The sequence below is a fragment of the Salvelinus sp. IW2-2015 genome, linkage group LG37, assembly GCF_002910315.2.
Source record: "Salvelinus sp. IW2-2015 linkage group LG37, ASM291031v2, whole genome shotgun sequence".
Taxonomy (NCBI): Eukaryota; Metazoa; Chordata; class Actinopteri; order Salmoniformes; family Salmonidae; genus Salvelinus; species Salvelinus sp. IW2-2015.
Genome location: NC_036876.1, coordinates 833,995 through 843,849, shown reverse-complemented (window position 1 = coordinate 843,849; position 9,855 = coordinate 833,995). Strand labels below are relative to the sequence as shown.

The following is a 9,855-nucleotide window of genomic DNA, read 5'->3' as shown; positions in this document are numbered from 1 at the left end:
CAATACAGAGGGTCGTTATTCGAGGCAGGGATATCCCTAATTTCCTCTGTGGTGGAGGCGGGGCATCTTCTAAAGTGGAGGGGTGGAGGGGACATATTAGTGCTTTGGGTGTCGGCTTGACATGATTTCTGGAACTCTCATTATGAATTTAATTAGGTGGGCCAGGAGTGATTCTCTGGAAGGTGGTTGGGTCTGGATATCTCTCTCATAGCGCAGCACCCAAAGACTAAATTAATGACCGAGATCTTTCGAAGACGAGTCATCATCTTATCTTTCCCAATGACGGCCGTTTCAGTTTTTATTGGAATACCAGGGTGACCTATAATATATTTTATCACTGGATAGGTGCGGGTCCAGGGCTGATCTAAACGGAACGTTGGGTAATTATAATACGAGGGCTGCGCAATAAGGCAGCGATTATGTCTCCGTAGAACCCTTCAGTGATGTGCTCGGGGCCACTGGGGCGGTATACCCCCTCGCGATCGACGTATTCAGCTACGGGCCTTCAAGTTAAGTGGTCAACTTAGCATCTCCTCGTCTGTAATATCCGTTTATGAGTGGACGTTAAGTTTATGATGTGTCTCTCTCTCTTCTCGGATCTTCTTTTTGTTTGGACTCCTCCCCTCGTTCACTCTCACCTCTCCCTTCAGTTCTCCTCCCCTCCTTTTCCCCCCTCCTCCTTCCCTCCCTCTCTTTCTCTGGATGTTAACAGAAAATGCAAAACAAGAACTCTTTTCTTTCCTTTGATCTCTGTAAGATTTACATGTGACCTTTCAATTTGCAGCACAACAGTAGTGTGTGTGTGTGTGTGTGTGTGTCGTGTGTGTGTGTTGTGTGTGGTGTGTGTGTGTGTGTGGTGGTGTGTGTGTGTGTGTGTGTGTGTGTGTGTGTGTGTGTGTGGTGTGTGTGGTGTGGTGGTGTGTGTGTGTGTGTGTGTGTGTGTGTGGTGTGTGTGTGTGTGTGTGTGTGTGTGTGTGATGGTGGTAAACAGAGCACGAAGATGAGAGCCATGCAGCCTAACTGACTGGACTGGTGGAGACCTTTCACCTCCGAGAGACACACAACCCTATATAGTACATCACACAACTCAGGAAAATCCTTGGCAACAAAAGAGTGATCAAATTAAGATCCTACATCTGCAACCCCCATTACACCAGACACACCAACCATAATGCATCAGTCAGCCATAAAATACACTACACTGCTAGAAGAAATAGTTATACGTATATAGCACCTACAAGGGTTCAACGGCTCGATTCATGGCCCTCAAAAAGCTGCAAAGCACCCTTCCTTTTAGGAGTGTACTTTAATACAAGACCTATCACAACATACAACACTGACATTAACACCACACTTCAAAAAACAAGCCTTAACACACAGACATGTCACAAAACATGCCCGTAACTATGGCACAACAAACAAAACATAGCAGTAAAAAAGTCCCACCTGTTTCTCCAGCTTTAGGTGTTTGAATAACAGGGTTAGGCAGTTCAGCTTCTTGGCTCTCCGCCTGTGAAAGACAGAATAAGAGACGAGAGGAGACAGTCTGAGGAGAGAAATAACATATAGGTATAATGTCATAAGCATGTACGAGCCTTTATAATGTCTAATAACAAGGCTTATAATATGTTATGTCAGTTGGCAGAGAAAAGAACACGACACAACAGAAAAGTGTTAGAGCTAGGGGAAAACACTTACCTTGCAGCGTCTATGGTATCTAACGACCCTCTTATGCCGTCGTCCAGGACTTGACTGCTACTAAGAAACATTCATTCATTAAAACTACAGTAATACAACAATGGGAAAAAATGATGAAAATAAAATACAAAATAAAAATCTGGTTTACCTGTTGGAATCGGTCTGAGTAGGAGTTCGCTCCTAGAAACACACACACGCAAAACCACATAGTCAACAAAACACAGAGTTCGTTCTGAATACACATTCAATTAACTCTGTCAGCTGTGAAAGATTGACAGAAGAGAAAGTAAGCTGTTCAATGATTTGTTATGTAAGATAAAATAGACATTTGTGTCCTTTGTGAGGACGGCTAAGTAGTCATGTTAATGAATTGGAAAGGAGTGGGTGGGAGAAAGGCTCAGGGTGTGAACACCATGTCATGAATGGCGGTGTGTGTGATTACTATGTCATGAATGGCGGTGTGAGTGTGTGTGAATACCACTTCATGCATGGCGGTGTGAGTGTGTGTGAATACCATGTCATGCATGGCAGTGTGAGTGTGTGTGAATACCATGTCATGAATGGCGGTGTGAGTGTGTGTGAATACCACTTCATGCATGGCGGTGTGAGTGTGTGTGAATACCATGTCATGCATGGCGGTTTAGTGTGGGTGAATACCATGTCATGCATGGGGTGTGAGTGTGTGTGAATACCATGTCATCGCATGGCGGTGTGAGTGTGTGTGAATACCATGTCATGCATGGCGGGTGCAGTGGTGTGAATACAATGTCATGCATGGCAGTGTGAGTGTTTGTGAATACCATGTCATGCATGGCGGTGTGAGTGTGGGTGAATACATGTCATGCATGGCAGTGTAAGTGTTTTGAATACCACTTCATGCATGGCGGTGTGAGTGTGTATGAACTTGGACTTGGTCTTTTACCAAATAGGGCTGTCTTCTGTTGTGTCACAACACAACTGATTGGCTGAAACGCATTAAGGAAAGAAATTCCACAAATGTACTTTTAACAAAGCACACATGTTAATTCCAGGTGACTACCTCATGAAACTGGTTGAGAGAATGCCAAGAGTGTGTAATGCTGTCATCAAGGCAAAGGGTGGCTACTTTGAAGAATCTCGAATATAAAGTATATTTTGTAAACGTTACACTTTTTGGTTCCTACATGCTTCCATATGTGTTATTTCATAGTTTTAATACTCTTCACTATTATTCTGCAATGTAGAAAAGAGTAAAAATAAAGAGAAACCCCTGAATGAGTAGGTGTGTCCAAACTTTTGACTGGTACTGTACATAAATACATCAATACACACAACAACAGGTTCTCTAAAACATACATTTTACACACACCTCTTCCTTCTTCTTAGAGGTGGTATCTTCCTTATGGGGGTCGACCACCAGGTAGGTTTTCCTCCCCTTTAGCAGAGAGTCCCAGCTCCTCCCGTCAGTGTCGTCCACTTGGTATGCCCCAGCTAAGTGACCCAGTGTCTCCTCGTGATGTGGACATGCCTTGGGTGGGAAACATTGCAGGTAGAATTGTACTGAATAGAACTGACACAATGCCGTATTCTGCATGGTAAACACTCATATCTGTTCTACCTAAGAAATTTCTGTCTGAATGATCTGTAACGTTTGCCCACCTGAACACACACTTGCATAAAAGATATCATAACACACACATACCACATGGGTTTTTAACCCAGGTATGACACATGTCTTATAAAGCTTATTACTTATTTATAACAGTTAATAAAACAAACACATCAGCTTCCCTGGTTCCCTTACGCTGGCATGCCCCCAGACTCCATATGATTGGCCAGGGTCACGTCATGTGACCAGACATCGTACTGCCACTTCTGTAGACCAATTACGCCACAGAGAATGTTGCCGGAGTGCACGCCCACTCTCATACTGATCTCCACACCTGTAGCCTCCCGTAGTTTACTACAGAGATATGACAAGGTTATAAACAATCAGTCTTGATCACAAACCATGTCATACAGACTATGTTAAATGATTTCTGCGTTGCAGCCGAGACAAGGTATTTATCAGAAACAGAGCCAATAAAAATAATGAATAGAGAAATTAGATTATGATGAGATAAAATGATTGATTTATCTACATGATACATGTAGGCAAGTCAGTTAAGAATCAATTCTTATTTTCAATGACGGCCTAGGATAGATGAAGGTGATACATGGAGGTCGATACATGGAGGTGATACATGGTGTGATACATGGTGGTGAAACACGTGTGAATACAGGTGGTATACATGGTGGTGATACATGGTGGTGCATACATGGAGGTAATACATGGTGTGATACATGGGTGGTGAACATGGAGGTGATACATGGTGTGATACATGTGCGGATACATGGAGGGTAATACATGGTGGTGACACATGTGTCGTGATACATGGAGAGTGTGACGGAGAGTCATGGAGGTGATACATTGAGTTGATAGACATGGAGTAGATAACATGGTGGTGATAGATGGAGGTGATCACCATGGAGTGATACATGGAGGTAATACCATCGCTGGTGATAGATGGAGGTGATTACATGGAGTAATACATGGTGGTGATAGATGGAGTGATACATGGTGGTGATAGATGGAGTGATAGATGGAGGTGATACATGAGTAATACATGGTGGTGAATAGATGGACGTGATTACATGAGCGTGATCTAGCATGGTGATACATGGTGGTGATAGATGGAGGTTGGATGCATGTAAGTGATACATGTGTGGTGAATAACATGACGGTAATACAGGGTGTAGATGGAGGAACACTGGAGGTTGATACATGGGAGTATACATGGTGTGATAGATGGACAGGTGGATACATGGTGGTGATAGATGGAGGTGGATACATGGTTGGTGATACATGGTGGTGATACATGGAGGTAATACAATATGGTGGTTGGAACCATCGGTGGTGATACAGATGGAGGTGATACATGGGAGTTGATACATGGAGGTAATTACATGGTGGTGATAGATGTGTCTGATAGCATGGAGTCATACCATGGTGGTGATAGATGGACGGTGATAGATGGAGGTGATACATGGAGGTGATACATGGTGGTGATAGATGGAGGTGATACATGGAGGTGATACATGGAGGTGATACATGGTGGTGATAGATGGTGGTGATACATGGTGGTGATACATGGTGGTGATACATGGTGGTGAAACACGGTGGTGATACATGGTGGTGATACATGGAGGTGATACATGGTGGTGATACATGGTGGTGATACATGGTGGTGATACATGGAGGTGATACATGGTGGTGATACATGGAGGTAATACATGGTGGTGATACATGGTGGTGATACATGGAGGTAATACATGGTGGTGATAGATGGAGGTGATACATGGAGGTAATACATGGTGGTGATAGATGGAGGTGATACATGGAGGTAATACATGGAGGTAATACATGGTGGTGATAGATGGTGGTGATAGATGGAGGTAATACATGGTGGTGATACATGGTGGTGAAACACGGTGGTGATACATGGTGGTGATACATGGAGTTGATACATGGTGGTGATACATGGAGGTGTTACATGGAAGTGTTACACGGTGGTGATACATGGAGGTGACGCAAACACTCATTCTTCTGGAGAGAGATTGAGCGATTGAGGGATTGAGAGAGAGAGAGAGAGTGAGAGTGTGAGGGCGGGAGGGAAAGATAGAGATGGAGATAAGGAGGGTGTGATGCCGGGAGGGAAGGAGAGAGAGAGGGAGGGAGGTAAGGAGGACGTGAGGGAGGGAGAGAAAGAGAGGGAGGGAAGTAGAGAGAAAGAGAGAGGGAGAGGGGGGCTGAGAGAGATCCAGAGATGGAAGCAGGGAGGGAGGGAGGGGTAGAAGAGGAAGGGAGAGCGAGGGGGACGGAGACGAGGGGAGAGGGGAGAGGGAGGGGAGAGAGAGAGATGGAGAAAGAGTCAGAGAGTCAGTGATGGAAGTTTTTACATGGTACCCTCTGAGTAGTATGAGATGGTGTTTGAGTGAACGTATGCCATCGGGATCTATTGAGCTGTTCTTGAAATGATATGTCACCTTGGCAATGTCATCAAACCTGCTGAAGAGTTTGTTGAGGACTCCCACCAGCTCCTCTGGAGAACAGGTACTGGCCAGCTTAGTAAACCCCACGATGTCAGAATACAGAATACTACACAGAGCCAAGAAGATACAGTAGGGGAATCAATGTGACTCTGCTAAATCCTCTGATAGTATTTAGGTGGCCAAAGTAACAGATCATTGGTGTTTCAGAAAAGGGAAGATGATAGCAACTCCCTCAAAAAGCAGGTTGATGTTTATTGGGATGAATCTTGAGTGGTTTCCGCTAAATTGTCAAGCTGCGAAGTCAGAATTGGCTATATCGTAAATAGTTTAGAAAAACAAAACATTTATTTTTGGTCTTAATTTAAGGTTAGGATTAGGCATAAGGTTAGCAGTGTGGTTGAGGTTAGGGTTAATGCTAGGGTTACTGTAGGTTTAAAATCAGATTTTATGACTTTCTGGTCTAAACAAGATAGTGAACACTCTGCAGAGCTTCCTCCAGGACAAGACTCATCCCAATAAATGCCAACCTGCCAAAAAAAGACTGCAACAACTTGTGTGCGATGTCATCATCACCTTGCCTTTTTTGGAATACCAAGGATCTAAAAAGTCCTCACCTAGTCCTTCTAGCAATATTCATTGGTGCACAATCATTCAAGTGCACATTTCCTGAGCTGACGTCTTTGTGTTGGCGGATGTACAGACACATTTCCTGAGCTGACGCCTTTGTGTTGGCGGATGTACAGACACATTTCCTGACCTGACGCCTTTGTGTTGGCGCATGTACAGACTGTAGAAGTTCTGTCCTTTGTCTTTATTCTCTGACAGTCATTTGATGATCTCTGTCTTCAGCTCCATGGTGATGTACCGTGGCGATGTACCGTGGTGATGTACCGTGGCGATGTACCGTGGTGATGTACCGTGGCAACAGGAGGAGATGCTCCTGTTGTCAGGGGGAGGGGCATGGGGAGGGTTTGCATGTAACTATCAAACTGAGGGGAATGATCAATAGGACTATAGAATTGAATTGACTTGACTTGAGTTGAGTTGAGTTCGGTTGAATTTGAACTGAATCGAACTGAACTGTACTGAACTGAGTTGACTTGACTTTAAATTATTTGAATTGAACTGAACTGAATTTAAAACTGATGCGAACTCAACTCAACTCAACAACTTGACTTGTCTACCTGCTGGTGTTTCTGTATGACTCTTTGTGAGCGCACAGTGCTGAACCTCTCTCTCTTCTTACTGGACTTCCTGTGGGCATGCTCAGTCAGCTACAGGGGAAACACGCACACGCAGATGACACGCAAACAATACTGCATTGACCTCCAGCTGTCAGGGAGGGAGATGGGGGTGAGGGGGAGAGAGACACATTTTTTATAAATGTTTTATTTAACGTTTCTTTAACCAGGCAATTAAATCTGTCCATTAAGAACAGATTCTTATTTACAATGAGAGAGTGGGGAAGAGGGGGAAGAGAGGAAGGAATATGGGAAAGAGAGTGAGAAAGATTTATGAGGAAGCAGATGGATATGGAGAGGATAAGGAGAGAAAGAAAGACAGAGAAAGAGAGAGAGAGACAGAGAGAGACAGAGACACAGAGACAGAGAGACACAGAGAGAGACAGAGAGAGACATAGAGACACAGAGACAGAGAGAGAGAGAGAAAGGGAGACAGAGACACAGAGACAGAGAGAGACAGAGAGAGACACAGAGGCAGAGAGACACAAAGAGAGAGACAGAGGACGAGAGAGGAGAAGAGGAGAGCGAGAGAGAGAGAGACGAGGGAGCCGAAGGAGAGAAGAAGAAGAAGATACGGAGGCGAGAATGAGACACGAGGAGAGAGACGCACAGAGAGAGAGACCACGAGAGAGAGAGAAGAGGGGGAGAGACGAGAGACGGGAGAGACAGAGAGCAGAGCACCGAGAGACAGAAGACAGAGCCACAGAATCAGAGACAGAGACAGAGACAAGAGACAGAAGACAGAGAAGACGACAGGACAGAGACAGAGAACTTGAATAGAGTTACAGGACAAAATAAAAACACCCTCCCAACCCAATAGAAAAGCCTGCTGGTGTTTAGATGGTATCCTATGACATGGAAAGGATCAAATATACAACAACAAATTCAATTGCTATACTGAAACTCTTTAAACATCGTTCCTGTGAGCTCTGGCCATCTTCCCGCAAATATTTGGGAACCAAGGACTGATTCACCCCAATCCACGAAAAGTGGATGAACAAAATTTGACCCCAATAACTCCGGTGCGAAATAGCGACAACAGAACTGGGAAAATCCTCGCATTAATCATTAACAGCAAGACTCGTACATTCCTCAATAAAACATGTACTAGAGCAAATGTCAAAATTGCTTTATTACCAATTACCGTACAACGACCATGTATTCACCCCTAACGACACCCTAATGACAACCAAACAAACCAACCAAAGGCAAAGTCTTCTCATGCTTTTGTTGATTTTCAAAAAAAAGCCTGTCGACTCAATTTGGCATGAGGTCTGCTATAACAATGATGGACAATGGTGTTCGGAGGGTAAAACAATACGACATTAAAAATCCATGTACACAACAACAAGTGTGCGGTTAAAATTGGCAAAAACACACACAATTTCTTCACACAGAGGTCGTTGGTTGTGAGACAGGTGCAGCTTAAAGCCACCACCCTCTTCAACCATATGAGTACATCAACAGAATTGGCTGCGGGCACTAGAACAGTCGGCAGCACCCGGTCGTCACCCTAACAGAATCCGAAGTCAAATGTCTACCTGTTTGCTGATGATCTGGTGCTTCTGTCCCAACCCAAGGAGGGCCTACAGCCAGCACCTAGATCTTCTGCAACAGATTTCTGGTCAGACTGGGCCCTGACAGTCAATCTCAGTAAGGAACCAAAGAATATGTGAAGATCATATGGTGTATGTGATGGGGTGAGTATAGTTTATTTGACATTTCTCGTTCCCAAAAAAATAGGTATTCCAAGGCGCATCAACACCACAGATGATCCCACAAATCGCTTTCCCATTTTTTGAGACAACTCAGTATTTTTTGCCCTTTGCGAGTTCACTTTTATGTATACTTGCCACTTTCAATGCTAGTGTTCCCAACAAAAAACTATATACATGAGCCTCCCGGGCATTTGGTATTCTCGCTAAACATGCAGCACCACAGTATAACTGATCCACAAGCTCGGATGAACAGAAGTGGAAACTTCTTCCACACAATGCTATACTTCACCTGTCCTGCTAGAGGGATAAAGCTCCATGACGCAGCAGGGGTCACTTATATCGTTGCTCTGTTACTCATACGATTATAGGACCAGGAAAATGTCACTTAAACAATTCTCGATTGTTGATTTAAACCTACATTCATCTTGCAAGAGCTAGGAGTAACGAGGAACAAACGCGCAATGTTAGAAAGCGGCCCCTATTTCCTTATTTATGCCCACTCCCAATAAACAGGAACCATAAACATTTCAATACCATCACCCAACTCCTACGTAAATCCTGGGTAACACCCTAACATTCCAACAATCAAACCATTGACATTCTCTGAGTCATTAGACGCCCATTCGCTCACCACCTTATGCCTAATCCTGCCTAACCTCCTAATTATTTATAAATGGACCAAAAAAAGTAGATATGTTTTTTTGATTTCTAAACTATTTGACGATGACTGTATAGCCGAAATTCTTGACGCGTCGACAGCTGACAATTTAGCGGAGAACCCCACGTCCCGAAAGGATTTCATCACCCAATTAAACCATCAACCTGCTTTTTTTCTCATCCCAACCGGGAGAGCTGATTGTCCACAAATCATCTTCCCCCTTTTCTGAAACAAACGGAGGATGATCTGTTACTGTGGCCACCTAACAAAAAATAACACCCAAATTGAGAATCTCAGTGCATAGCAGGGAAATTCGGTGACAAAAAATTATTCCTCCTTGCAGGTGTTAACAAAAACGAGTCATCTATTGATTCCTCCCTACTGTATCTTCTTGGTGCTGTGATGAGAGTATTTCGATACTATCTCAGAACAAATTACGTATGCATGCAGAGCCAGAATTTTATGTCCG

General features: G+C 43.9%; 1 long non-coding RNA gene across 1 annotated transcript in view; it reads right to left on the bottom strand.

Annotated features, from left to right (window-relative positions):
• LOC111960364 (uncharacterized) overlaps positions 1-3,165 on the bottom strand; it is a 9,810-nt gene extending 6,645 nt beyond the window's left edge. Inside the window, exons 1-4 of the long non-coding RNA XR_002876822.2 lie at positions 3,047-3,165; positions 1,847-1,878; positions 1,699-1,758; positions 1,447-1,510 (exon numbers count right to left, since the gene is read on the bottom strand). This is a non-coding gene — a long non-coding RNA (uncharacterized lncRNA). The remainder of the gene's footprint in view (positions 1-1,446; positions 1,511-1,698; positions 1,759-1,846; positions 1,879-3,046) is intronic.
• Between the last annotated feature and the right edge of the window lie 6,690 nt (positions 3,166-9,855).